The sequence below is a fragment of the Rhagoletis pomonella genome, unplaced genomic scaffold (genome assembly GCF_013731165.1).
Source record: "Rhagoletis pomonella isolate Grant_MI unplaced genomic scaffold, Rhpom_1.0 Rhpom_scaffold_00003, whole genome shotgun sequence".
NCBI lineage: Eukaryota > Metazoa > Arthropoda > Insecta > Diptera > Tephritidae > Rhagoletis > Rhagoletis pomonella.
Window position 1 is genome coordinate 90,242,193 of NW_023458557.1, and position 7,506 is coordinate 90,249,698.

At 37.4% G+C, this 7,506-nt stretch overlaps 1 protein-coding gene across 3 annotated transcripts in view; it reads right to left on the minus strand.

Moving 5' to 3' along the window:
* The window catches only part of LOC118735747 (alpha-tocopherol transfer protein-like), an 18,772-nt gene extending 13,444 nt beyond the window's left edge, over positions 1–5,328 (minus strand). For all 3 annotated transcript variants that reach the window (XM_036465692.1, XM_036465693.1, XM_036465691.1), the window contains exon 1: positions 5,194–5,328. The gene's annotated coding sequence lies outside the window, so the exon portion shown is untranslated. The remainder of the gene's footprint in view (positions 1–5,193) is intronic.
* Between the last annotated feature and the right edge of the window lie 2,178 nt (positions 5,329–7,506).

Below are 7,506 nucleotides of genomic sequence, written 5' to 3' on the forward strand. Positions count from 1 at the left end.
GCACGTGTACAAAATTAATGGCATGGACAGTAAGGAAAAACGATATACTTTGTTTACGCCCCTAGAATGAATAGATGCAAGCTTAATAATTTATTATTACTGCTAAACTAAAACGATTTGCAAACTAGCAATATACTCACATCAGAGATGGAAAATAAAATTTTCAAATTGTATTTAATTTGAAGAAAAGATTTTACCTAAAAGCAGACGAATGTATCTAAAAAAAAAAAAAATAATATGATCACACATTTCACATTTCGTAAATACGAAAAAGCAAAGGGGATCTGCCTTACAGCGGTCTTCTCTGATATATCAGAGTTATATTCAGAGTTATATATGTTAATCTCTGTTCAAACTAGAAGAATCTTTCCAGGCCAGGACTGGGAGGGGTGCAGTATCTGGAATCGCGGTCCTGTAAACGTATGGAATCGGATGGATCGAATCTCAATGGGAATGTAGGCGGAGGTGTGTTCTGCGAAGAACTCTTCATCAACCTGAAATGCAGGCCACCGGATCACTAGAGTTTTTCAGATCAAGGTAGCCGCAATACAGGAGGCTTCGGATTGGTTGTTCACTAGAGTAACGCCTTTCAAGGAGGTGAATATCTATTCCATCAAGGGCTTTTGACTGTCTGATGGTTAGTTCGAGAACGGTGAGGGATTGGTCCCTATCGACCGCATCGGAATATTATGCTATTAACCTCATTTGAATACCGGGTCACAGTGAAATCGCTAGGAAAGTGCATTGTCGATGAGATGGCAAGGGAACCCTGGAAGAACTGAAGAGTTAGTCTGGGTGCTCTCCTGACCTCGTGTGCTCTACTCCTGCACAGTGGGGTGTTTTGTCATTTCAGTGGGCGCTGGGCAAATAACTTGAAATGAAAGGTAGCAAAATCCTTCTGGCCACGTGTATACCGGAGGTGGTCCAGGGAGATATTGGGACTAAGAAAGGTACACCTCTACTTAGTGATGGTATTTCTAACTGGTCATCGATGACCCCTTTTGCGCCAGCTACATGGAGGACGATGAGGTGGAATCAGCTCAACGCCTGCTGCCGCGGTGCCGTGCATTTGCGAAGATTAGGTTTAAGCATCTTTGGACGCACTACTTCCAAACTCCCGATGAGCATTCGGGAATGGATATCAGTCGTTTGAGGAGCTTCGTGGTGAGCATGGAGCGTTTTTCTTCCCCTCCCTCTCCCCCTTTTTCATCCTCATCGCTCCTTCATTCCTGTGCCATTTTCGCTCATCAAGGTCACCACTATGGTAAGCTTAATTATTGTCCAAGTACCATCAATATTGAACCTTTCGGCCCTTTACTCAAGCCTTAAGAATGGAGCGAAAGATATTGGTTTAGCGGTTACCTCATAGCAATAAACAAAGGGGCATGCAACTGTTCGACAGCCATTACAACGAAGCTAAGACCAAAGGACTTTATTTATTTAGAAGCATACTATCAGTCTGGGATCGAACGAAGCAAACTCTTGCAGTTTATTTAGGCAAGTTAAAAAACAGGATCTTGCTAAATACGAATCAGCAACGTAGACGATGTCGAGTGCGTTGGAGAGAACCAATCTATGCCAGGTTTGTGGCCGTTGGGATTAACTATGCAAGTCAAGCTTAGCTGGATGCGTCTGCAAGAATGAAAAAAATCCTGAAAAATTTATTTGATAATGTTGTAAATGTACCGATTTTCGTACATGTACTTATCTACCTAATGTAGTCTCAAATTAAAAAGGGGTCTACAATTGTCCCTACTTTCCCATCACTGATTCAAAATAGCGAAATTAATGGATATTTTAAATGTACAAACAATAGTTTTGCATACATATGTATGTACATAACGAAAGTTAGCAATTGCATATATATAAAAAAAATCAAATATTACATTAACCGTTATAATTAATAATTAAAGTTCATTTAAAATAATCAAAGGAAGTCCAGAAGGTAATAGATATTATATTATAATATAAATGCAATTTTGTTTACTTTTCTTGTGGACTTTTAAATACACATTTAATATGTCTTCGAGTACATGACTTATTGGATTTTTTTCGAATGCATACATATGTAGATGTGAAATAAAAATTGGTTTTGTATCAAATTAATGGACTGCTTATCATTATTATATGCACATACATATAAACAATTAGTAATTAATATGATTCATTAAAGTCAATTTTGAATCAAAACAAATTAACACATACATACAAAAATGCATCTACCTACATACATATATTTGGGAAGATCATCGTCCCAAGCTATTCTTTTGAGCATATTTTGCTCTACACACAAAGACGTGACCAATTTCTAACCAGTGTTCGGACCATAAAACTTCATTTCCGCAGTGAAGCTATAGACTAGGCGGAAATACTGGCACTAACTGTAGTAAGAATACACTCTCAGGTTCTAGGTAAACTAATAAAGCACGCCTTAGCTATTGCGGGGGTCTGTACAAATCTCCTTACAAGTAATAGTAAAGTTCCCCAAATTTCGACTCCCATCGTAAATGGTGTCACTCAGTTATTTCGTTCATATCTTGGACAGAAAGTTTGCCTGGAAGAGAAACGCTGAAGAATGGCCCAGAACGCATGCAGGTCCGCATGCTAAAACGATGGATAAAACTTCGATAAAGGAAGAAAAATCCTTGAAGCTGTCATCAATTTCCTATATTTATGGCAACCGCTGTGATTGAGTGGTTAGAGGGGCGTATTACCACTCCGCAGTACCTAGGTTCGATCTGGTTCGAGCAACATCTAAATTAGAAAAGGTTTTTTTTTTTTCGAACAGTGATCGCCCTTCGGCAGACAATGGCAAACCCAAGAATTTGTGTATTTCTGCCTTGAAAAATCTTCTCATAAAATCCATTTGACGTTCGGAGACGGCGTAAAACTGTAGGTGCCTCCATTTGTGTTATAACGTCGCCCGGCTTGGACTCGTTAAGGAGATCGTCATTGGAAGGCGAGGAAATCGAGACCGTCTCTAACATTTTCACTGACACAGCTTAGACATGACTATGTGTCCTTCAATACTATTTCCGCGTTCTGCTCGACTTAGAGTGGAACTCCACGTGAAGCTTTTCAGGCTTTTATCCTTCTAATCAGCTTTAGTTTTGAATGTCGGCATGAGTGCCGAAAGGTATAGTATGGATCTCCACTCTTATGTCCGATGAAGATCTATGATTTCCAATTGGTTATATTTTCAAGTATAAGATCGGAATAAATTACGAGCCAAAACGGTACCACAACGTACCTGCAGGCTTAGGTATGTCATCATTACAAAGTTTGAATGATCCCACAAAAATCTTAAACATATTCTTCGAAGTGAAAAATATTCACACAAAAACTGATGAATGTATTCTACCTCTTCCTCGTCTCTACAGGAATTGGCATGCGCGACTTTGAACTTGGAAGTGGTAGAGAAGCTACAAATTGGTTAATACGAGTCTTAGCTCAACTTTTAAAACCCAAAACCTCAGATTGCTTGTCGCGTGCGTTAGGCCAAAATTGCCTTTTATGTAGACGATAAATCGGCCAAATATAGGGTATGTCCCCTAACCTAATACACTATCTAGTCACTGTGGTTATCTGACTCAATGATAACTTTGCGGTAGAAGTTCAATTCAAGTGGAAAGAACATCTCTCACGTGCATCACTGGTGCTCACTTTTGATAACGGGATTATGGGTCGGAGGACTTCCGGCCAGATGGCTCTAAACTGAAAAATAGAGTTGAAGGAGGCGTTTACTGTAGTCTAACTCATACTCTCTCTCCCCAAGGAGCCTAGTCTATTGGCCAGCTCTTACCGAAAATTACGTCGTTAAAAAACTATGTGGAATTCAAAGGTCAGCAGCCGTTGTCGCAAGGGTTCTGGCCCAGTAAATACTGCGGTAGTTCTCGCTAAGCAGTCAGCCTCCTCGTTGTCCCGGTACCCATCCTAATAAAACAGTATTTTTGGCTCCAAGAGCGTTTAGGGCATTGAAGCAATCATATCGTGGTCGAGAATTTATTTTGAGGGACTTCAGTGCCAGTAGGGCTGCCTGACTATCCGACATAATGCATATATATTTCGAGGATTTGCCTCTTCCAAGACATTATTTGCCACAAATTTCTTTTTCATGAATTTACGCTTGGTATCGATTTTTGGAGACGATTGATGTGTAAGCAGCCAACATAAAGCGTTTATTTGAAGATCCTAAAGATTTGAGAAATCAGTGGTCTTTGGTTCTTCAGGAAAGCAAAACGGTCGCTCGAAGTAGTGATTCTCCAGATATGTTCCAAGGCAAACGGCGTAGAACAAGAAAACTGAATGACAAATTACTTCAAGAATCCATGGATTCGAATCCTGAGGACTCATTGGAAACATGACGATACGATTTGATGCTCTTTATAATCTTGAATGAAAACTCTCTTCTTTTTTGTAAGTACCTTAAGCTAAACGCGGAAACTCTGCAAAATCAAGCTGCATCCTTTTGAGAAACTTACGATGACCTACTTATCGCTTTGATTGAAGAAATTATACATTTAAAGACTATAAGAAAATCTTGGATTCTAACATCCGCCTGCGTTCCCACACTTAAACAAGTGAAAACGGACGCATTATTCCCTAATATCTGCGTGTCACTCCGAATCTTCCCCACTAATGCAGCGACTGTTGCTGAAGGCGAACGGTCATTCAGTCTATTAGCGAACATTACCAATTTGTTAAGTTCCGTGTGAACATAAGAAAACCGTTCAGTTAAAAAAAATACTAAAGCTTCATTATGCGAAATATTTCTTTTTAATATTTTATTTTTTATTTCAGAGCTAGTTATAAATTTTCACAAAAATTTCTTTAAAAAAAAGTCCTGATCAGAATTAGCAAATGCTGCAGTTTGATTCATCTGTTTTATTTAATTTTATTCATGTTAGATAATTTTTTATTTTTTCAATCGCTTCCAGCCTTTTTTCCGATCCTCTTTGATAAAATTTAGAGTAATAGATACATTTGTAGCTAATCAATTCTTAAAAATGCACAATTTTTCGTAGCAAGCTTCAAAAGTTTTGAAGTATTCTTAAGTAGGTAATAAAAACCACAATTAATTAATTAAGCTTTTTTACTGTCGCGAATTAAGCTTTATTAAACGCACAACTCGTTTTGCAGATCGATTCGCAGACACAGCAAATTTTAAGTGACTAAAATTTTTAATATTCATACATTTATTGTTTTTTGTTGTAATCACTCAACACCGCTGCAAAACACAGAAAATCTTTTATTCAATTTGCTACACAAACTGAAGCGCGTCCTATTTTCCTTTAAAAACAAACAAAAAAGTATTGCCGTTCAAACAACTGGCGTCGTAGTTCAAAGCAAACTGTTTATGCCCTAAGTAGGTGGAAGATATTTTATATTAAGGCATTTACTCCATAACACAGAATCCGAAAATGATATTCTGTTAAGCGCGACACTACGTACAACAAACAGCTTACAAACAATCAACACAAGCTTACTTCCACCACAATGGAGCGACGTTTTGGAGCATGCTGACTCTGCAAACGAGCTCAGGGCCTCCCTCAACAACAACAACAACAACAACAACAACAACAAATTCGCCGCCGCCGTTTGTGGGGCAAGATGCGTGTGCTGCTGTCTATATTTGGAGTGCGCAAGATCTGACATTATTTACACGTGTTGTTGTTGTTGTTGGTGCTGTTGGAAGCAGTGAAGCTAGCTTAACAATCTCTGCTAGCTGTGCTAAAAAGTTATTGCATATCGTGAGCTGAGTATTGAGTGCTGAGTGAATTGTAAGCGACATTGCTCTTCTCTGCTGCTAAGCGTGATTTCAGAAAATGGAGAATTGAAGCTTGTTTTGTTGTACATACATATGTATATATATCGCATACGATCTTCAAAGCTGACATAACTCAAAATTAAACGTTTGTCGGAAAATGAGAAAAACTATTTCTTAGCACATGCTAATCATATCGGCAAGGGACGTTTTACCATAGGTTTTTTCAACAAATTTTAAAAAAAATTTGCTCCAACTTTTGCTTAAAGGTAAATAAAAACTCCGTGTACATGGTTAGCGTATAATTTCAAAAAATGCCAAATTTTGAATTGTATGACTTTTGAAGATCGTGTGCGATATACATATATATGTATGTATGTATATTTTGCAAACGAAATTGAGTGACGTGGAGCTTGGAGTACAAGTACATAGATAGCTTTTAGCTTAAGAGACATTTTCATGTCTGTTGTACCGTTGCATTCACGTGCTGCGCTAAATCCGTACATGAATCTAGCCACCATATTTATTTAGCTGGACGGTCGCATTTTTTCATGTACCTACATACATACATATGTACCACGTATCAAGATAATGCAAAACCACGTATGTGAGGTTGTCCACGTTTTACAGAAGAGAGTAAAACCTGTGTTACGAGTATTTAAAAACGGTTATCTCTTTTATCCCTAATTATATCTACCTTTATTATCTGAATATCGATATTGTGGTACGAAAGGTAAAGGCTTGATGCCAGGAGCTTCCGGTGAGCAAATCTCATTTTTGGCTCAAATGTCAGTTACGAGTTCGAGTGTAACCTAGGTTCATGGCCGGCCAACTAGTTACTCATACACAAGTATGTATGTACATTAGGGTGGTCCAAAATGAAAGTTTAAAATTTTAAGCTCTAAACCCCTTCAGTTTCACAATACAGTAATTGTACCGAGTTTGGTACAAATTGTTGGAACGGTTAGCGAGATAAAAAAAATGTATTCCAAAAAGTTGTTTTAAAGGTATTTCTTGCTAAATTTTATCGCAAATATCAATTTTGAACGAATTCGCTTTAGTAACTAGATACTGGTTTATCGAAAATTTCGTATATCTCTAAATTACGGTTATATGGGATGTGGGCGTGGTTACTATCCGATTTTAAAAATTTGCAGTCGTTTGTTTTGTTTGTTGTTTTGGACTAACAACTGTGCCAAGTTTGGAAAAAATCGGTGAAGCGGCTACCGAGATGTACAGGCGTAGGTAGCTACGCCCATTTTACAAAAATTTTTAATATTCTTTTTTCCCCCCAAGAGATCATTGTAAATATCAATTTTGAGTGAATAAGCTTCTGTAGCTACTAAAATATCGCAGTTTTCGTATTTCTGAAAACTACCGTTATATGGGGGGTAGGCTTGGTTATGGTCCGATTTTGCTCATTTTCAAATTCTAAAAAATCAACCGTAATTTTTAGACATTTGAAACTTGTACTTTGTTTTACTAGAATTCCATGGGCTACAAAACTGTATACTCAGAATTTTTCTAGGAAATCTAATTAAAAAAGTTAGAAATTTCTACGAAAGTTTGTTGATTCTTTTTTCAATATTGCACAAAGTTTGAAACTTGGATTTATGTACATGGGTTTTGTTAAATAATGAACTATATTTTTATAAAAAAAATAACCAAAATTAAATAACAACAAAAATAATATGTTAAAATTTGTCAAAATGCGGTGCGGCTTCAATTATTTAATAACCATA